The sequence below is a fragment of the Hemicordylus capensis genome, chromosome 13, assembly GCF_027244095.1.
Source record: "Hemicordylus capensis ecotype Gifberg chromosome 13, rHemCap1.1.pri, whole genome shotgun sequence".
NCBI classification, from domain to species: Eukaryota; Metazoa; Chordata; class Lepidosauria; order Squamata; family Cordylidae; genus Hemicordylus; species Hemicordylus capensis.
Window position 1 is genome coordinate 21,132,845 of NC_069669.1, and position 22,340 is coordinate 21,155,184.

Here is a 22,340-nt window from a genome sequence, read left to right on the forward strand (position 1 = left end):
TTTTCTCAGGGGATGCGTTGGAGGACCCTTTATATAATTGTAACCCATCCAAGAACAAGAAGGAGGGGTGGAATTCAAAAGAATCTAAAACTTTGTAGTTTCACTAAAGGTACCGCTGGTTGTTTTTACTTTCACCCACTGCATAATGATGTTGCAAATAGCTGTCCCTGCTGAAATCTAATTAATTGTGAACACATGTGCCAATGAGAACTCCTACCTGACAGGCAGGGGAGAACTACCTCAGGTACAAGTTCAAGGCCAAGGTCTAGGAAGACTGTGACATAGCAGGTTCCAAAGAAGCAAGCAATTAACGTGTTAAGGTAGCAGAAAGAAGTTATCAAGGAGGCTGTCTCTAGCAGGCAGAAACTTAGGCAGTAGACAAGGAGGGAGGCAGCTGGAGTGCCAGCCGAGGGACTCTTGATGTAGTGGCAGTCAGAATTTCCAGGACTGAGGGCTAATTTTACGCATGGAGGGATGTTATATATAGCTTTCCCTATGGAGCCCTCCAGCTGATCAGAGATCTAGGCTGGAAACCTGTCAACACTGAAGAATGGCGATGCTGGCTTAACTGATGAGGAGGGTGGGCTTAGTGGACCTTCCAAGGTGGTTGCCGGTGGAAAGCTTCTTCCTAGAGAATTGAAAGACTCCAGTCATGATCCATCATGCCAGGGTGCAGAGAGGTTCTTTGCAGCAACACACTGTAATCCTCCCCTCGATAACTAGCGTTGAAATCCATAGTTTTGGTATATGTGTGAGTCCCCAGAGGTGAAGCCCAGCAATGTTTTTGGTGGGTGGGAGAGCTGAACCCAAAGCTTCTTGGTGAATCCGGAGCTGGGGGAGAAATCTTTCCATTCAACTAAAGCGTACAGCCAAAAACAAAACACACACAAAAGCTGAAGGCTTTTGTTAAATCTAGGTTTGTTAAATCTAGGTTTACAGTCTGTAGGCTCGTTCACACAACTCTAATCAGGGTAGGAGGAGCACTCAACCCGGGTAGGAGAGTTGGGTGCTCTCCCAGTTGGCAATCGTGTAAACCCAAACGTTCAGGTAGGAGGAGGGAGAGTGATTATGTGGGAGGCATGAGCTGGTTAGGACAGGCACACCTAACCCACATTCTCTCCCCAGCATTTTCTCAAGGGTGGACAAAAAGATGTCCTACTCAGCTCCCACACAATCACTCTCCCTCCCTCCTAACATGACTTTTGGGTTTACCAATTGGGAGTGTGCTGGCTTTCCTAGTCTGTCTGGGCGTTCCTTGTACTGGTAAGCAAGGCTGCATTCGCACATAACACAGAACTGCAGGTCCAGTGGACCCGCGGTTCTGTGGGGTTCTGCCCCCACTCTCCCTGCTCTCCCATCCAAATTGAGACATAAATGAGAGCGATCTCTCTGCAGTCAGCGAGACTGCAGAGAGGAGGGGAAACTGATGGCCTGAGCTTCCTTCTTGACTGGTGGACAGCCCCAGTAGCCAATAGCAGCCAGAGTGAGGGAGGAGCTTCCTCCTTCAGCTCCAGTTGCAGAACAGGCAGGCTGCAGTTCCATGTTCAGACACAACGCTGGCACCGCTGAACTGGAGGTCCACGTAGCGAACCTCACTACAAACCAAAGGTAGAGATCAGAGTCTGGGGAGAGAAACCGTGAGCCCATTTTCTGTCGTAAGTGCAGTTGCCCACATTCAAACTTACAGAAATTGAAATCGGAGGCCCCTCCCCTCAGGTTTTGTGTTATGTGTGGATGTGGCCCAAGCATAGCCTGGAAGCCTCAAAGACAAGGATATAGGAAGACTGGAGTGGGTCCTGGAACAAGAAGTGAAGATGGCCCCCTGTGGCTCTTCTTCCTCCCCCCTTCTTCTTTGGAGAGCCGGAAGGGAAGAGGGAGGAGCAAGCTATCACTCAGCTGGCTGGCCCCTCTCCCTCTGGGCCAATGGACATTTCCCCCCCCCCACCCTACCTTGTTCCATTATAGCTGTGCCCTTGCTTAAACTGGGTCTGTGCAGACTTTGTACAGGCCACCTAAACTGAAACCACAACACACAAGGTCCCCGAATCTGAGTTAAGACTTCAGGGCTGGAGAAATTCACCAACATCTTGCCTATTACAGTGAATAACCAGCTTAATCATGGCTTTGTTTAACACGTCGTAAATATGTAGCCCGGCAGTCAAAGCTTTCGAGAATGAAACCTTTATTTAAGGCCAGACATCTAGCTGCATGCTGTGAAAGCCATCTTTTGTTTCAATTACTGTCAAGGTCCTTCGCCACTGTAAGGAACTTAACTAGCGATACTGTAATTGCTTCATTTTTATGGGGTGCCTGGTACCTTGTAGTGGCAACAAGCATGCAAATGCGTTGGAATGAGGGGGCTGACATTTTTCCTTAAAGGGCATAACATTTAGATTTAAAACAAATATTTATCGTTTTTATAGATTCCCTCATCAGGCCATGAAAAAATATGGTATGGCATTTCAACTGTCAGTGCTTCCTCTTTGAAATGCACCGCTAAGTTGTGAGGCAATAACAAGCATATGGAACACACAAGTTCTGCTGGCAGAAAACTGAATTCTGCGAGTACCCCTGATTTGCAGGGGGAGGAACCACATCCCTTGTGTTTGGGGTGTACTCTCACTCTACAGAGGCCATAGGGCACAGGGATGGGGTCTGAGTTGGGGGACAAGGTGGGAGACTTTTATTTAGGTGGGAGACTACCTCTGCTAAGAGGGCAATGAGGCACCCTTTTATTTATTTATTTATTTATTTATTTTACTCTTTATTTATTTATTGATTGATTTGATTTGATTTGATTTGATTTGATTTGATTTGATTTCTATACCATCCTTCCAAAAATGGAGACACCAGCCACAGTCACGGGAGGTACTGGCTGTGCTTTAACATGGCGATTCTCTTTATTTAGCAGGGGGAGAGTAACTGGCCCCATCCAGTGACTGTTGCTGGTGTCTATCTTATGTGTCACCCCATGAAATTGATTGCCACAAAATTTAGGACCAACAAACGGAAGTACTTTTTCACACAATGCATCATCAACTTGTGGAATTCTCTGCCACAAGATGTGGTGACAGCCAACAACCTGGATGGCTTTAAGAGGGGTTTGGAAAACTTCATGGAGGAGAGGTCTATCAAGGGCTACTAGTCAGAGGGCTATAGGCCACCTCCAGCCTCAAAGGCAGGATGCCTCTGAGTACCAGTTGCAGGGGAGTAATGGCAGGAGAGGGGGCATGCCCTCAACTCCTGCCTGTAGGCTTCCAGCGGCATCTGGTGGGCCACTGTGTGAAACAGGAGGATGGACTAGATGGGCCTTCTTGGGCCTGATCCAGCAGGGCTCTTCTTATGTTCTTATGTACTTTTAAGATTGTGAGCCCTTTGGGGACAGGGATCCATTTTATTTATTTATTTATTTATTTATTTATTTATTATTTCTCTTTGTAAACCGCTTTGGAAACGTTTGTTGAAAATCAGTATATAAATTGTTGTTGTTGTTGTTGGAGACTGCACTGGGTGAACTGTGGAGGAAACAGCAGCTAGACTATAGAGGAAATTCATTCATTCATTCATTCATTCATTTATCAGTCATATTTTAATATGAGTATTGGACGACCATGTCCTTATACTGACCTAGAAACTAACCTAGGAACATAGGAAGCTGCCTTATACCGAGTCAAGCCAATGGTCCTTGTAGCTCAGTACTGACTACCAGCAGGGGCTTCCCCAAGGTTTAAGGCAGGCGTCTTTCCCAGCCCTTCCTGGAAATGCCAGGGAGTGATCCTGGGACCTTCTATAGGCCAGGAGATGCTTTTCCGCTGAGCTACGGCCCCATCCCCTAAAGGGAATACTGTACCGCTTACAGTGCTCACATTAGTCTCCCATCCAAAAGCAAACCAAGGCAGGCCCTGCTTAGCAAAAGGGACAATTCATGCTTGCTGCCACAAGACCCGCTCTCCTTTCTTGCAGAAGTGATGCTAATGGTGTGATTATATTGGGAGAGATCCAGAAAGTCATGGAGGAGGCCTTGATAGATTTCCAAAACCTGCTTTTAACTCCTAAACCCAGTCTCAGCCTGGGGACGGTCTACCTTGCTAAGCGACCGCCCTCCTCCTTCCCCTGTGACCCGTCATGAGCCCCAAGATCACAGCTGGATGAAGCAGCTTCCTTGCCCGGTCATCCGACAAAACAAGCACCTTTTGAAGGGAGAGATGAAGGATGGCGTCTAGCAGAGCAAAAGGGAACCACTGCGAAAGAACTGAGCTTGCTCTCCGTTGAGTTTTTATGGAAGACAGAAATAAAGAAGGTGCCTCTGAAATAGGGAGCCACTGCTACTATATCAGGCAGCAGCAACATAGGAAGACGCTAAAAGGCATCATCTCCTACTGCACGGGAGGAGGCAATGGTCAACCCATTGGAGAGCTGGTCTTGTGGTAGCAAGCATGACTTGTCCCCATAGCTAAGCAGGGTCTGCCCTGGTTGCATCTGAATGGGAGACTTGATGTGTGAGCACTGCAAGATATTCCCCTCAGGGGATGAAGCCGCTTTGGGAAGGGCAGAAGGTTTCAAGTTCCCTCCCTGGCAGCATCTCCAAGATAGGGCTGAGAGAGACTCCTGCCTGCAACCTTGGAGAAGCCACTGCCAGTCTGTGAAGACAATACTGAGCTAGATAGACCAATGGTCTGACTCAGTATATGGCAGTTTCCTATGCTCCTAACCCCTCCTGTGTTCTACCCAAGACAACCACAGGGCTCTGTGGGCACCAGGAGTCGACATCAACTCGACAGCACACTTTACCTTTACCTTTAAGAGAACTAATATATAGCCACCTAATGGTGCAGCAGGGAAATGACTTGAATAACAAGCCAGAGGTTGCCGGTTTGAATCCCCGCTGGTACCTGTATTGGGCAGCAGCTATATAGGAAGGTACTGAAAGGCACCTCCTTTCTGCACAGGAGATGGCAATGGTCAACCCCTCCTGTATTCTACCACAGGGCTCTGTGGTCAGCAGGAGTCAGCATCAACTCAATGGCACTCTTTACCTTTTAATAGAACTAATGAGGAATAACTGAACCCTACTCTGTGGAGTCACAGCACAGTAAGCTACTGCTGTCTGCTGAATCAGACCATTGATCCATCTAGCTCATCGTGTATTTCAGACCCAATAGGTCCAGACGTGATTGGTTCACACACTTATTCAAATCTAGGTTTAATGTGGGTTACCAACATTAGTGTGACTGTGTGAACCCATGCCAAGATGGTTTATGGCCCAAGGTGAATCTGAGATTCCTGCCTTGGCATGGATCTACACAATCCTGCTAATGTTGGCAACCCACATTAAACCTAGTTTTGAATGACTGTGTGGACTACGCCAGTATCTGCTCTAACAGGCAGTGGCTCTCTTGAGTGCCAGGCAGGAATTTTTCTCAGCCCTATCTTGAGAGGCCAGGGATTGAACCTGGGGCCTTCTGCATGTGAAGCAGAAACGCTAAAAGGTTTCTTGGCAGTGGTGGGATTCAAACCCATGCCATCAAAATGATGGGAGCCTAAAAATCCAGTGCCTTAGACTACTGAGCCACACTGCCATTGAGAAGACACAACCACAATAATCTAGAAAGCAAATATTCAAGGCATCAGATATTCAAGGCTTCAGATATTCATCATTCATCAGCTTATGGAGATGCACCCTTGTCGGAAACATAGATCTTGTGGTCTTGATGTTTACTTCAGAATCTGCGTCTTGGCAGCCTGGTAGAACGGAAAGATTATTCATTATGAAATAATAATTGTAGTATGAATTACTGGAGATCAATTAGCTGCCAAGCACCAGTCTAGACACACACTAAGCAACTTTACGTGCTGCATTCTGAGTGGTGGTGGTGCTGGTGCTGGTGGTGGCGGCAGTGGACAAAATGGTGCATCCACGTCTTCAACCCCAAACCAAACCACCGTGTCACAACTGCCATGCTGAGCCTCAAGGTGAAACCTCCACGCACATTGTTCTGTGTTGCCCCAAGAATCTTCAGAGTCTGCTGTGGAAAGTACAGGAGAGCTGGTACCTGGGAGGAGAACTGGCCTTGAGGTGGCAAGCACAAATGATCTCCTTTGCTAAGCAGGGCCCACTGGTTTGCATTTGAAAAGGTGACTGCAAGCCACAAAAACCTGCAAGGTTTTGGGGGCTGCAAGAAAGCCCAAAAATGGAGAGCAGGTCTTGTGGTAGCAAGCATGAATGGTCCTCTTTGCTAAGCAGGGTCTGCCCTGGTTTGCATTTGTATGGGAGACTACATGTGTGCACTGTAAGATATTCCCCTCAGAGGGGTGGGGCTGCTCTGGAAAGAATATCTGCACGTTGGCATGCAGAAGATCCCAGATTCCTGACCTGGCATCTCCAGATAGGACTGGCAGAGACTTCTGCCTGCAACCTTGGAGAAGCCACTGCCAGTCTGTGTAGACAATCCTGAGCTCGATAGGGATATGCACAAAATGGATCTTGTGTTCCATGCCGAGCTCAGAACAGAACGCAAGATCTGTGGACTGTTCAGTCGGAATAACTGGTCAAGCCGGTGGTTCCGACAGAATGACACTGTTCATTTTGGAACCCAAAATGGCACTCTTCTGGCCTCCGTGCACACGCAGCGGCCATTTACAGGGTGGTACTGACCACGCAAATGGCTACCACGCGTGCATATCGGGCAGAAGAGCGCCATTTTGGGTTCCAAAATTGCGCTCGGAATGTCCTGAGTGTTCAGAGCCTGGAACAGGGTCATTTTGTGCATTTCTAAAAGTGCATTTGTGGAGTTCAAAATTTCAAGCCATGCAAAAGCTGTATTGTGTTAGATGACGTAAAAAGTGACTGATCGTAATGAGCAAAGTCAGGTGAGTCATCCAGGCTGCTCCAGAACTCAGACCCCCATTTCTCCTCTCCCTGCCAAAGACACTTCCCTCAGACTTCACTGCCGCTTCCCACCAATGAAATATAACACTCTTCTACAACAGTCAAATTCCCAGGTCTGTGGAATTTCTCCCACTCCGTGTAGGCTTCTAAATGTCATGGAACGTAACTCTAGGCAAGAAAGCTTCGTCTTACCCTCAACATTGCCCAAAGCTTGAAGGTGTCTGTGGAGATTCTCGAGCTAACCTGGGGTGTCATTTCCATCCCCACACTGAGAAATGTCAGTGTATAAATCTCTCGGCAGAGTCTGGGAGTGAGATCCAGTTCTTAATGTGCCATTATCCAATTCACTCTCATTTGCAGATGCTGTTTCGTAGGGATCCACATTTCCTGGCCACACCGCCAGGAAATGAGCACGGCTCTGTCTGAGTGGAATTTCATTTTGCTTTGAAAGTACAGTTGGCTTTTAGAGAAGGAGCCAAAATACACTGGCAGAGCAATTGAGCCAGTGACATTCAAGAGACGAAGCTACTCAACAGAGACTACTTACGGTCATTTGGGAAGGGTTTTTATTTTGTTTTTAAGTGGGGGAAAGACGCATCAAACTACAAAGTATCATTCTGTCTCCTCACACCAATGTACTCCAGCTAAAGAACAAATGAGAAAGGTTTCATTTGACTGAGCCATATTTCCATTGCGCGTTACTTTGATTGTGGAGGTGCTGTATATGAAGGCCAGGTTATATGAAGGCCACACATGCAGTACATGCAGTCTCACCTATCTAAGATGTAATGTCCTGGTGCTTGGCTGAATTGTATTTTTAGTGAATAGTATCAGAATTTCCATATTTCTCCCAACATGAGTTCTAGTCCCCACCTGGGGGGCCCCAAAGCCATTGTGGCTGGGGATGATGGGAGTTGTAGTCCAACAACATCTGAGGACCAAGGTTGAGAACCTTGGGAATTGAACCTGGGACCTTTTGCACGAACCTAAGCTCCTTAAGCAGCACAGTTTCACATCTCCATTCTACGTATTTGCTCCCTGCTAACTGAGCAAAGAGGCACCTTTCAAAAGTGGTGATTCTCTCTCTTTTTTAAAAAAAATAGTATTATTTTATCCATAATATAAACAGAAAAACATAAGAAACATAGGAATAACAAAAGAAAAGGAAAAAACAAGACGTGATCCTACAGTACAGTTACAAGGATTCTCAATACAGTCTGTTTACTTCCACCTGAGTTCTTTACACCATCATCTCCCTCTCCCCTTCTCCAGTCTAAAAGATAAATGGCTGCAAATTTAAAAACATGAACAGTAAGATCAATAATTAGTGTACCTGTTATTTACACAGAGGCACCTTTTTAAAGCGGTGATTCTCTTTATTGAGCAAGGGGAGAGCAACTGGCCCTCTCCGTCCCCAGCACAGCATCCCTCCAGGGGCTGTTGCTGGGGTCTGTCTTATGTTTCTTTTTAGATTGGGACAGGGAGCCATGCTTGTTTAGTTTTATTTCTCTGTGTAAACCATTTAGGGAACCTTTGCTGAAAAGCGGTATATAAATATTTGTTGTTGTTGTAGAATTTTGCTCCAGGATTCTGTTTTTAACAACCATCATTTTGGATTGTTTTTGGATTAAGAAGCTCCAGGATTTTGTTTTTAACAATAGTCAGGTCTAGGTGATTCCAAAGCAGTATGGACAGGAAGAAAATAATTTATAAGATAAATAGGAAGACTATGAATTGGTTAGAGAGCAATATTTCCAACTTTCAGGAAAAGCTTTTGTCTAAATTAAGGAACCATAGTGCTCTCTAAACCAGGGCTCCACAACTTTGGCCCTCCAGCTCTTGTTGGCTACAACTCCCATCATCCCCAGCCATGGTGGCCAATAGCCAGGGATGATGGGAGTTGTAGTCCAACAACAGCTGGAGGGCCCAAGTTGTGCAGCTCTGCATCTAAACCAATAGAGCTTGTACTCACGTCTCTTTTTTGGTGGAGCCAGATTTTGCTTCTCCTGACTTCTAGCCAAACTAGAAAGGGGATGTGTGGAGAAATCTATGAGCTCAGCTTTCTCAGAGGTTCCTGATTATGCACACTCATTTCTAGCATCTTTGCAAGGGAAAAAGTAAGGCAGCCCACACCATCACGGAGAGGGTAGGACAAGTGCCCGCCCAGGTTTGGACATAAGAACATAAGAAGAGCCCTGCTGGATCAAGCCCAAGGAGGCCCATCTAGTCCAGCATCCTGTTTCCCACAGTGGCCCACCAGATGCTTCTGGGAAGCCCACAGGCAAGAGGTGAGGGCAGGCCCTCACTCCTGCTGTTGCTCCCCTGCCACTGGTATTCAGAGGCATCCTGCCTTTCAGGCTGGAGGTAAATAAGGTAATAATTTACCTTTTAAGTAAATAAGGTCTGTATCTGTTTTTTAAGGGGCCCATCTTAAATTCAGAGTCTTGTATTTGGGTAATTACAGTAGCTGTTTGCTGACAGATGGTTGAGAACTGGGAGCATGCATGCACATCCCAAAGCTGGGTAGGACACTTGTCCTACCCTCCTAGCGATCGTGTGAACTGCCCTGTTCATCCTCTACAGTGAAATAGGTGTGAGCCCCTTCTCACAATCCTGTGAGCGGGCTTGAGGGCAGACGGCGGTGGGGTCCGCTGCAACCGCAGATCTGGAAAGGTTGCTGGGCATGCAGGTCGCGTGCCCAAACAAGCCGCTGTTTCCCCAGGCAGCGTGGAGTCCCCCCCACCCAGAAATCCCACAATGCACCATGTGAGTGAGTGCTGTATTGTGGGGATTCCCCCAACGTTGGCCAGCAGCCTCCTCCTGTGTCGGCACTGCCACATGAGCAGTTAGCCTGGTTGGAGGGCATGCTTGCACCCTTAACCTCAGCTAACTGGTGGGCTCCCTTGTTGGGTTTGCCGCTGAAGTGCCACAGAAGCCACACCGCTCCCAGCACTTTTCACAGGCAGCCAAACCCGGGCTTAGCTGCCCTCGCCCTATCTTGGCTGCTGCTGAGAACAACCTCTGAATGTTTCTGTCCCAAAGGGCTGCCTTGATCTTAGACTCTCATCAGCTGTTTCCTAAAGGAAAGATTCATAAAGTAATACGTAACTCTTTGGACCGCCTAATTTAACTTTCTAACCTGGTTTTATTGTTGTTCCCAGAGCTCTGTTCCAGTGCCCTGAGCAGTCCCTGACGCACCCAGTCATAAATCAGGTACCGTATGCGTGTTTACGGATCTCAGATATATCGACACAGGATGATATAGAGGTTTTGCCTGGGGTCAGGCTGTTGCAAAACTGTTTGGAAGTTCTCCAATCCAACCAGTTGACGTTATAGTTTCATTTGGTAACGCTTTTAATTTGCGGGGTGCGATTTGGGCTTTACCCACGCAAGGCAGTTCTGCGAAGCAGTGGCAAGTGAAGTTGCCCATTGCAGGTTTTTGCGAGCAACCTGACTGTGTCATGCCTCAGAAAGGCAAAGGGTTGGCTTGGCTTCAAACAGCTTTGTGTGCTCATCAGCGACGGGAACGTATTATTTACTGTGTCCAAGCAGCGGCCTCATACACACAGAGCACAGATTTGTCATTCAGGGTGAGGATAAATGAGGAAGGCTACAAATGTGCATCTTCCTTCAATGAATGTGTAGTTCAAACAACCCACTGCGTAGCGATCGTGACTGAAAGCCTTCCCTTCACAACCCCGGCAGAGGTTGGCTCCTTTCCCAGATACAAATGAGAGTTTTATGAAGTGCTCTGGAAAGAGGTTTAAGTGATTCCCCTTCCTGTTGCCAGCACCCCAGCAGAGTGGTCTGTTTGTGTGCAGAGGGTCCCAGGTTCAATCCTTCCCTGAATACTTCTCCAGGTAGGGCTGGTCCTGTTGGGGACCTTGGAGGACCACTGCCAGTCTGTGTGAGCAGTGCTGAGCTAGATGGACCAGGGATCTGACCCGGTAGAAGGTAGCATCCTATGATGTGTGGAAGAGTCATAGCTCAGCATCATAGGGAGGAGAGCCGGTCTTGTGGTAGCAAGCATGACTTGTCCCCTTAGCTAAGCAGCATCTGCCCTGGTTGCATATGAATGGGAGACTAGATGTGTGAGCACTGGAAGAGATTCCCCTCAGGGGATGGAGCCGCTCTGGGAAGAGCAGAAGGTTCCCCTGCAACTGTTTAGTTGTTAATTGTTTTAATTGCCTTAATTGTTTTAAGATTTTTGTGTATGTTTTAACTTGTTTTGTGTTGTTGTTAACCGCCCAGAGACAAAATTTTGGGGCAGTGTACAAATCTGACAAATAAATAAATGAACAAACAAACAAACTGGATGCTGTAGAAGTTTCCTGCACTGGGCAGGGGCTTGGAGAAGACCTCAGAGGACCCTTCCGGCTTTAAATCCTATGATTATTATGCACCCCAGATTCTAGAACAGAATAGTCTATACATCTAAGTAAAGTCAAGGATGAAATGCAAGGCATTCCTCTCCCCCTTTCTATGCTTCTATTTTGGGCACATCGTTTTAGAGTTAGCAGACTATTAAACTGTCAAGAAACCATTTGGACCTTTATCATATTGTGGAAAGTCCCTTTGGACAGGATGCTCTTCCCTCCTGCCTTGGGGTCTCTGACCCAACCTTTATCTTGGGAGATTGCTATCTGGCATTTCACAGGCTAATGAACAATAAAAATGCATATATGCAAAGAACAACACACAGCTAATCAGGATGATTTAAAAAAAAAAAAAACCAACCCTCCACCCTCTGTGTTATTCCTCTCACCTTGAGCTCTGAGAGACTGCAAGTGAAATATCCAGCAGATGCTGGGCTATAGAGGAACTGCACTGAATTCCTGCATTCATTCTGGATGTTTTTTCTTCCAAGTCCCGAAACTGCCTTACACTGAAGCAAACCATTGGTCCATCTATAGTAGCTCAGTATTTTCTCTTCTGACATCCCCCCCGCCGAGCATCAAAGGGTGTGTGTGTGTTTCATGGGAGTGAACAGGGGTGTAGATCCCACCAAAGCCTTTAAGAGTCCTCCCATTTTACTGCTCTCCCCCCAAAAAATATATTTATCTCCTCTCTAAAAGGATCCTCCTCACCTCTCCCCTAAAAAAAAAAAAGAAAGAAAAATCAGATGAGTAGTTGTTCCTCAGGCTTTCCATTCATCTGCACCCCTGGGAGTGAAGTTATTCATGTTATTTATTTATTTATATTTATATTGCACTCCAAACAGCCCAGAGAGGTGTATGTGGATATGTTTATCCTCCCAGCAACCACAGGAACATAGGAAGCTGCCATATACTGAGTCAGACCATTGGTCGATCTAGCTTAGCATTGTCTGCGCAGACTGGCAGCGGCTTCTCCAAGGTTTCAGGCAGGAATCTCTCTCAGCCCTGTCTTGGAGATGCTGCCAGGGAGGGAACCTGGAACCTTCTGCACACAAGCATGCAGATGCTCTTCCCAAAGCAGCCCTGGTTCTCACACATGTAGTCTCCTGTTCAAATGCAAACCAGGGCAGATCTTGCTTAGCAAAGGAGACAACTCATGCTTGCTACCACAAGACCAGCTCTCCTCCCATAGACCCCGTGATGTAGGTGAGGCCGAAAGATAAGTGACTGGCCCCAAGTGAAGCCCGGTGAGTTTCATGGCTGAACAGAGATTTGAACTCGGTTCTCCCTGGCCCTGGCCCAAAACACCATGCTGGCTCTCCTGAACCACACCCTTCTCTTTCCGCTCAGCAGCACAATTAACCAACTACTGCATGTTGAGAAGTACAGTACTCCACAGAAGGATGTCTCAAGGCTGCTAATATTAGGAAACCACCTTCTTCTGTGTGCACTGTCCCAGTGTGGGTGTCTCATAGATAGCAGGTACAGTTCTTGGCACTCTGGTTAGCAAAGTGCGAAATTGCAGTTGTCAGTTGACAAGAAGGAACCTGTTGGCTGGGTTTTAAGGGGGTGCTATTTTTGCAGCAGTCATGATGTGGCAGTTATTAAGGTCGTTCACACAGGGTGGTGGGGGGTAGGCCGGAGTATACCTATCTTTCTCCCACACAGTCATCTTGATGCCATTACCACGCCGTACATACGATCACCGCTGGGGTTCGTGGCACAGCGTTCTGGAGGCTGGGGAAACGCTGAGGAGGAGCCTCCAGAAATCCCACAATGCACTGCTGTGTGAGGAGCATGGTGCATTGGTGGATTTCCCCGTGAGTCAGGCACTAGCCTGAACTTTCACACGACCATTTTCCTGGGTAGAGGAGCATGCTTGCACCTTCTTCCCAGGTAAATGGCTGAATTAAAAACCTGCGATACGTGGGAGGGCAGCTCCAGGATCGGGGCCATTCCCGGTGCTTCACACAAGCAGCTCTACTCAGGTAGGGCTGCCCAAACCTGGGTTGGGATGCTCATGTGAACAGCCTTAATGTTTCACTTTAAAAACAGCAAAAGTGGACAAAATGTCCTTCCTGAGTTATTCACTTGCTGTCAGGCTCCGGTTTTGAAATGCATAAGAACAGAAGAACAGCCCTGCTGGATCAGGCCCAAGGAGGCCTATCTAGTCCAGCATCCTGTTTCGCACAGTGGCCCACCAGATGCTGCTGGAACCAAAAGGCATCTAACGACTAATGCTTACTCTCTCTATTCCCAATGCCCCTAGTGGCCAATAGGATGGAAGGTGCACAGTCTATGTTGCTGGAACTCATTCTCCAACATTAAGTACCATTCACTTGAACTCGGCGTGTTTTCAGTGGAGCACTGCCTGTGGATTCCAGACTGAAACAGGAGGAGATGGTGGCGAACCGCCCAGTTACCTCCCTTCCAGTCTTTACACACGTACAGTTATTCACACATGATGCTGAAAGCACATGAAGCAGCACACTTCCAACCTGTATCCTGCATTTCAGGGAGCTTGAACCTGGGTTCACTTTTAACATGAACTCAGGTGCAGTCATTCACGCAAAAAAAAAAAAAAAAAAGATCTGTGTGCATATTTATTAATTTAGTCATATCTATGTAAACCACTTTGGGAACTTTTGTTGAAAAGCGGTACATAAATATGCATCATATTCATGTGCCATATTCACATATACCTGAACAGACATTATGTTGTATGAGTGTACGGATGTCTGCACACAGGTTCACATTTTTGTGTGAATGACTGTGCCTGCATTCATTTTTAAAGTGTACATAGGTACAGAACCCACCTACCCACCCTGCAAATGCATTGTGCAGCTAGGAAGTGTTCTGCTGGACCCATGTTCCACATAGCATGTGAATAATTGTGCCTGTGCAGAGATCTGTACCTGTGTGCACTGTACACTCATTGTATGCATGTTGAACATAATGTGTGCATAGGGCTGCTGCCTGTTGCTGGGCAACCGTGTTGTCAAAATCCCCATACCTGGTTTCTTCCTTCCAGATTTCTCTGCTGGTCCACACTTTGTTTTCAGAAGCATTGATAATGAGCCAGAATGTTTATCACCCGTCTCTGTGCATCCAGTCACCACTGGAGCAGTCACTTTGTGATCTCAAAGTCCTGTATTAATGCAGGAACAGATAAGCTTAGCAACCAGTGTTAATGACTTGCTCTTTGGGACCACGTACACCCTGCTCCATGAGTGGTGAGGGCCGGGCACAAAAAGAAATACTGCCAGAATCCACAGTAAATCTTGCAAGAGCCTTCTGAGTCATTCTCTGCTCTGGCTTCTTCTCTGAACTTTCCCATGTAGTGGGTGGGAACGCCATATCTTATGCATCCCATTGCTTTTTCAAGGTGTTGCGACTTTGGAAACTCGCGATATACTTTCCCGAAGTGACAGAAATTCTGCTTTCCGCTCATATTTTCCCAAGCCACAGTATGCCCACTCAGATCCCAGAAGGAAGGAAACCTGCATCTGGAACGCTACAAGAACCCTGACATTAACCAAAAGTTCCTTCTTGTATCAGTTTATTTAGGCTTTCGCTGATATTGTGGGGTGCTGTGGAGTCCTGACTAAATTATTTTAGTCTTGTTTATTTACCATCTTATTTATGTATTATTTATTTTTCTATGTAAACCGCTTTGAGAACTTTGGTTGAAGAGCAGTATATACATATCCGTAGTAGTAGTAGTTGTTGTTGTTGTGTTGTTGTTGTAAAGAGAGGTGTGTGTGTGTGTGTGTGTGTGTGTGTAGGGCAGGGGTAGGCACTTGACTCTCAAGCTTGTTGTAGTGGGCAGGGGTAGGCAAGAGACTTCAGGCAGGAATTTTTCTCAGGCCTGCCTAGAGATGCTGCCAGCTAAGCTACTATTTTAGATCGCAAATCTCTTCAAGAGCCTGGCCAGAAAAGTGAATATGGGCGTAGTAAATAAACAAACGCAGACCTCCATTTCGTGAAGGCTGGCATGAAACTATGTTCCCAGCCCCAGTGCATCGAAGGGCATCTATTTTGCAATTGGGTCAGTTTTCACAAAGCCGACGTGACCAGGGGACCAGAGGAGGGGCAAAGAGGGGAGAAATCTGGTTAGAATTAATTTAAACTCCAGTATCTGATTTAAATAATACGACAGCAAGTTCTTTATACTGTATTATGTAAACATCTTCCCACTGCTCTGACAAATCAGATTAAATGTTTCTAAGCGCTTGAAATAGAGGCCGTTCACAAGGGAGATTATTCTCAAAAAGTCAAATGAATGCTGCATTACAATAAGTCTTAAGTAATGCAGTGTGGGTGTGAATAAGGACAGGGATTCACTAATGCAGGATTAAAATATTAATATTAGGATGGATGGCGATTCCAGGCTCCCAGCAATCCTTTTCTGCTCGGCTGTCTCCGACATCCTCTTCTCCAGTATATGTTCAGCTTAAAGGCATTTTGGGATTGCTAGATCTAACAACCTGCATCCCTTTCCTTGGTTTCATTTCATTACATTTTTATGTTTATATCCTGCACTTCCTCCAAGGAGCCCAGAGTGGCGTACATGGTGATGTTTATTCTCACAGCCATCCTGTAGGAGGCTGAGAGAGAAGTGACTGGCCCAGATGCACCCAGTGAGTTTCATGGCTGAACGGGGATTTGAACCTGGGTCATAGGAACATAGGAAATTGCCATATACTGAGTCAGACCATTGTTGCCAGACCTGCACTCAGTATTGTCTATACCGACTGGCAGTGGCTGTCCAATATTACAGGCAGGAGTCTTTTTCCTGCGGAGATGCCAGGGGGTGAGGTTGGTATCTTCTGGATGCAAGCATGCAGATGCTCTTCCACTAAGCTTTGGCCCCTTCCCTTCAGGGGAATATCTTGCTCACACATGTGGTCTCCCATCCAAATGCAAACCAAGGCAGACCCAGCTTAAGAAAGGGGACAATTCATGCTCACAACCACAAGACCAGCCACCTAATGGCACAGCGGGGAAAAGACTTGACTAGCAGGCTAGAGGTTGCCGGTTTGAATCCCCACTGGTCTGTTTCCCAGACTATGGGAAACACCTATATCAGGCAGCAACAACATAGGGAAATGCTGATGGCCATGCTGATCTCTGAAATGCTGATCTCCTACTGATGGCCATGGTCAACCCCTCCTGTATTCTACCAAAGACAACCAGAGGGCTTCCTGGTCACCAGGTGTCAACACCAACTGGATGGTACACCTTTACCTTTACCACAAGACCAGTTCTCCTCCCCTTCATCTACTTTAACCACTATTTCACACTTTCTCTCTTTGTTAAGTTTTTAGGTTGAATGCTTGTATTTTTATTGAGACAGCAAGCTTTAAATTGGGCTAATCTATGACTGCTTTTTCTTAGCTAACGAGGACAACTTTTTAATCAGCAAGGGCAAATTAGTGGGGCTTCCATTTAAAAGCCCATGTATTTGTTTTTGATCTGTGTCATAAGTTCCCTTGTCTATTTCACGGGCAAGGGGATGAAAAAGAAGGTAGTTAATATATTCCTTCTAAGAATGAGTGCTACCTTTCATTTGTAAAACTGAAAGATCTCAGGCTTCTTTCAGTATCCTCAAAAAGGCACCCCAATGGAGGTTTTGGCAATATACCTGTGTGATTTGAATTAATTGGTTAAGCACGTGATTCCTTTATCTTCTGTGCCTTTGGGCCAAACTAGAGGCATTGTGGGAGCCCCATGAGCTTATGGGGTGGTGAGACGGTCTTGCAGTATCAAGCACGAGTTGACCTTTTGCTAAGCAGTGTTCACCTTGGTTTGCATTTGGATGGGTGACTACATGTATTGTAAGATATTCCCCTTGGGGTGGGATCGTAGCTCAGTGGCAGAGGATCTGCTTGGCATGCAGAAGGTCCTGGGTTCAATCCCTGGCAGCCTCTCCAGGTAGGGCTGGGAGAGACTCCTGCCTGAACCCTTGGAAAGCTGCTGCCAGTTCGTCTAGAAGAGGATAAGCAACCGTGGCTCTCCAGCTGTTGTTGACTACAACTCCCATCATCCCCTTGAGGCTGGGGATGATGGAAGTGGTAGTCCAACAACATCTGGGGGCCCAGGTCTGAGAACCCCTGCTAGCAATTTCCAGCTGAAACTGAAAGCTTCTGTGAATTTAGTCAGTGGTCTCTGCAAACTTTGTATTAACACGTTTATTTGCCATTTGTCACAGTTGACCAAACATAATTAAAAATCTCTAATGTACCCTTGCCGGAACAAAGTCAGTTTCAGCTCCATTCATCCCATTAAGCTGGCCAGCAAGAAAATATGTTGAGATTGTCGTATATATCAAGTGTTCTAAGTAAACATTTATGTTGGTTTTGCTGTCCAGATGGTTTCTTATAGGGTACAAATAAAAGCTGTTTTAATTATCATAATGAAAGAAGCAAGAGCGAGTCAAAGGCTAAAGAATAATGTTCTTCATTAAACCCTCCATGAATAATTAGTGAATGTTTATGCAAGGCTCATGTTCTTGTTGCACAATTCCCAAATCTGCCAATAAAGGAAGAAGGATTATTGTTGAGTGAAGGAGGTTTTGGGGCACGCTGCCCACTTCCCCAAGTGGTGAGAAGTTCCAGAGGCACCTTTCTGCTCAGAATCTGCCTTCGTTTGGAGGAGAGATCACCGGGGACTCTCGGCTTCCTTGCAATATTTGGTTCATTTATGTATAAGTTGAGAATTAGGTAAACTTGAGCAATATGTACATTTTTATAAGTCAGGGAGTACAATTTTTACATTTTACGTTGACGTGCACATTTTTATTAGTCATTTTTATTGTATCAGGGAGCAGGCTGTACCCCCAAATTATTTCCACTCACAGCTCACTCTTTCCCAGCTTTTCCGTTCCAGTCTCGGGGGTTTTCAGAAGGCAATAAAGTTTGGGATCTGCAAAGTCTCCATACAAGTTCCAAGCACTGTTTTACTCACCATACAGACTCTCCTGCAGGCTAGCGCACTACTTCCTAGCATGATCTTACCCTCTGTTCACACACCAAGCAGAGGCCTTGCATGAATTTTGCAGTTCCATCTGCTGGTCAGCTCTTGCATTCCGAAAATAACGCACCCTTTCCCCCCAGCTAGCAGGCCACTTAATGGCACAGCGGGGAAATGGCTTGACTAGCAAGCCAGAGGTTGCCGGTTTGAATCCCCACTGATATGTTTCCCAGACTATGGGCAACATCTATATCAGGCAGCAGCAATATAGGAAGATGCTGAAAGGCATCGTCTCATGCTGTGCGGGAGGAGGCAATGGTCAACCCCTCTTGTATTCTACCAAAGACAACCACAGGGCTCTGTGGCTGCCAGGAGTTGAAACCGACTCGACGGCACACTTTGCCTTTACTTTCCCCAGCTGATAGAAAAGTAATAATGAAAAAGGGTGCATTCTTGGAATGCAAGGGCTGGCCAGCAGGTGGAGCTGCAGAAATTGTGCAATGTCCCTGTCTGGTGTCTGTACAGGGTATAATTGTGCTAGAAAGGAGTTCAGGGTAAGAAGAGGGCTGACATGAGACTTACATAAGTCTATCCACTCCCAGGGTTTGATCTAGCTTCTCTCTCTCTCCCCTCCCAACAAATACTGCAAATCTAATTGGCTGGCTGAGTGAGGCCAAGGCTGCTCCGCTTTTAATCTCTGCCACTTGAAGCACTCAGGATTGCTTTTACTTTCTCTCCCATTAATTTCTCTCCAGTTTCTTCTCCCACAAAGCATCCTTTCTTGATCTTCTCCTATCCTGCAGGAAACCTGCTCCTAGAATACAGGAGGTTGGATGTTAAAATCCTTTATTTTGTCAACGTAAATTTTTGCACAATCTGCCATTTTGTGACTGGCTCCACCTCCCCAAGCCACTATCTCATGCTGGTAGCTCTCAAGAAGAAGAGGGCTGGTCTTGTGATAGTGAGCATGAATTGTCCTGTTTGCTAAGCAGGGTCTGCTTTGGTTTGCATTTGGATGGAAGACTACATGTGCACAATGTAAGCTATCTCTCTTAGGGGGTGTGGCAGTAGCTCAGTGGAAGAGTATCTGCTTGCATGCAGAAGGTGTCAGAAGATGTCTCTGGCAGCATCCCCAGGTAGAAGCCAGGAAGGACTCCTACCTGTAACCTTGGAGAGCTGCTGCCAGTCAGTGTAGATAATACTGAGCTAGATAGACCAGTGGTCTGCTACAGTACGAGGCAGCTTCCTGTGTTCCCCCTAGCCAGGGACGGAGGGAGATCAGCGGCGGCCCAGGTTCAGCCCGCTGCCACATCCCTAACTCCCACTTCACACACCCTGCATCTGATGTCAGGAGCAGGGGGCATAGCTTAGCTCGCAAATGGGATCATATGCAAGCTCTTTCCGGCCACCGCTGCATTTGCAGCGTGGCCGGAGTTGCTCCCGGCCACTCCGCGAATGCTGCACATGGTTTTGCTCGCATACGGGGCCAAGGGGCCCCATTTATGAGCAGAATCCGTCCAGCGCTGCATTCACAGCATGGCCAGGAGCAACTCTCCCTGCCTTTATAAGGGAGACCTGCCCCTGACTAGGGGGAACGTAGGAAGCTCTCTTGCTCTTGAGTGCGTGAGATAGTGGCTTGGGTTAAAAGGCAGGGAGAGCTGCTTTGGCACCGTTTCTGTGGCCTCATTTGCGAGCAAAATAACACCCCTGTGTTTGACGTCATACGCAGTGGTGTGGCTAGGGCACGAGGTGCGGCCCTTGAAGCGTGGCGGCCCGGGTTCTTTGAACCCATTTGTGCAGTGGTGGTTCCGCCCCTGCTGCTAGCAAAAAAGGGTGGCTCCCAAAAGTCTTATCTGCCCACCTTCAATGGCGTAACCCACCTAGAAGCTCTCCAACTCAGTCCCTGAAAGGAAACCACGCAACAGCCCGTAAGTTCCTAGATGATAGTGCCCTAATTTATTAAAACCCATGTACTGAAAATTGGGTGCAGAAGTGGTAAGCTTCCTCTGTCCCTCGGAGACAAAAACACCTCTCATACTGAACTAGAGTGAAAGTGCTTTTGGCTGTTATGAAAACAATCCTATTAAAATGTGTGAGCGAAATGATCACTCCTTTAATGCAGTGTTATGAAATCCCCTGCATGAAGAGAGAGGGAGGGGGAGAGAGGGAAAGGCAGGGAGGGAGAGGATGAGCCAGAATTATGTTCCCACTCTTCTGCCACGCACGTGGGTGTGAGGTTATGGGCGTATAAATCTGAGCAGGATAATAAAACGTGTAATTTCATACCTATTCATGAAATTAACATTGGCTCTGCTAGATGGGGCTTTTTTATTTTATTTTGCACTGTCATACTAATATTTCATTCAGTTAAATTTTATTTTGATTCATCAGATCTGTGTTAAGCACAACCTAGCGGAAGGCTTCCAGAAGCCAAGGTAGTTATCGTCTTAGCATTTTATTCAAAAGGAAACCGCTCTGGGGCTGCAATCCTAAACACACATACTAGGGAGTAGTAAGCCTCCTTTGTCAACCCTGTAGAAAATATTCATAGCTTAAATACTGTAGCAGGACGAGAAGCAATTACAATGTCAAACAAGGGAGTGACTGGATTGAGCCAGAGATTAAAGCCTTGCTGAGAAAACAAGGCTTTAAGAATACCTGACCGGTGACATATTTGTCTAGACCACACCAGACGGAGCTGGGAAACCAAGCGATATGTCGTTGTGGCTGGCGGTGATGGAAGTGGTGGTCCACTCTTCCTCCCAGGAGCCCAGAGCAGTGTACTACATACTTAAGTTTTTCCTCACAACAACCCTGTGAAGTAGGTTAGGCTGAGAGGGAAGTGACTGGCCCAGAGTCACCCAGCAAGTCTCATGGCTGAATGGGGATTTGAACTCGGGTCTCCCCAGTCCTAGTCCAGCGCTCTAACCACTACACCACGCTGGCTCCCTCTCCACCCCCAGCACAGCATCCCTCCAGTGGCTGTTGCTGGTATCGACCTTATGTTTCTTTTCAGTCGGTCAGCCCTTTGGGGACTAGGAACCGTCCGATTTATTTATTTTTGCATTTGTCTGCGTAAACCTCTTTGAGAACGTTTGTTGAAAAGAGGTTTGTAAACAGCCTCTCCAGAGAGGCTCGCCTTGCGTTGGCAGTTTGTTCTTTTAGACACCAGGTGAAGAAGGCTTTTCTGTTCACTCAGGCGTTTTAAAATTAAGTAAAAAGGGTTTTTTAGAAAACTGTTGTTTTTTTTAAGTTTTAAAATGTTTTGTACTGTATTGTGTCTTTTATATTTTATATTGTAATTTGTTTGTTTGGTGTTATGTGTTTTAATTGGATGTTTTCACTGTTGTAGTCGCCTTAAGTGGCACAGCGGGGAAATGCTTGACTAACAAGCAGAAAGTTGCTGGTTCAAATCCCTGCTGGTATAGTCTGGTTTCCCAGACTATGGGAAACACCTCTATTGGGCAGCAGCAACATAGGAAGGTGCTGAAAGGCATCATCTCATACTGTGCAGGAGATGGCCATGGTCAACCCCTCCTGTATTCTACCAAAAGAAAACCACAGGGCTCTGTGGGCACCAGGAGTCAAAACCAACTTGATGGCATGCTCAGCATGCTTTACCTTTGCCTTTTACTGTTGAGCTGTTATGAACTGCCCAGAGAACTACTACAACAAATATTTATATACCGCTTTTCAAAAAACGTTTCCAAAGCAGTTTACATAGAGAAATAAATTAAATCAAATAAATAAAGATGGCTCCCAGACCCAGTCCCCAAAAGGCTCACAATCTAAAAAGAAACATAAGGTAGACGCTAGCCACAGCCACTGGAGGGATGCTGTGCTGGGGTTAGATAAGGCCGGTTGCTCTCCCCCTGCTAAACATAAGTGATTCACCACTTTGAAAAGGTGCCTCTTTCCCCAGTTAGCAGGGGATAACAATTTGTTACGGTGCAGCTAACAAATAAAGTTGGTTAGTTAGTTTAGTTAGTTATTAAACAGTAGTAGGTGTAACTCGTAGGATAGAAGTACTCTCTGCCTATTTCCAGTCGCTCCATGGAATGCCACTTATCCTTTATTTATTAGGCTGTGGTCAAAGAGAAAGA

General features: G+C 46.5%; 1 protein-coding gene across 2 annotated transcripts in view; it reads left to right on the forward strand.

The window, feature by feature from the left end:
• The window catches only part of BAIAP2L1 (BAR/IMD domain containing adaptor protein 2 like 1), a 159,298-nt gene that overhangs the window by 17,394 nt on the left and 119,564 nt on the right, over positions 1 to 22,340 (forward strand). For both annotated transcript variants that reach the window (XM_053276789.1, XM_053276790.1), the window contains one exon: positions 10,051 to 10,102. The gene's annotated coding sequence lies outside the window, so the exon portion shown is untranslated. The remainder of the gene's footprint in view (positions 1 to 10,050; positions 10,103 to 22,340) is intronic.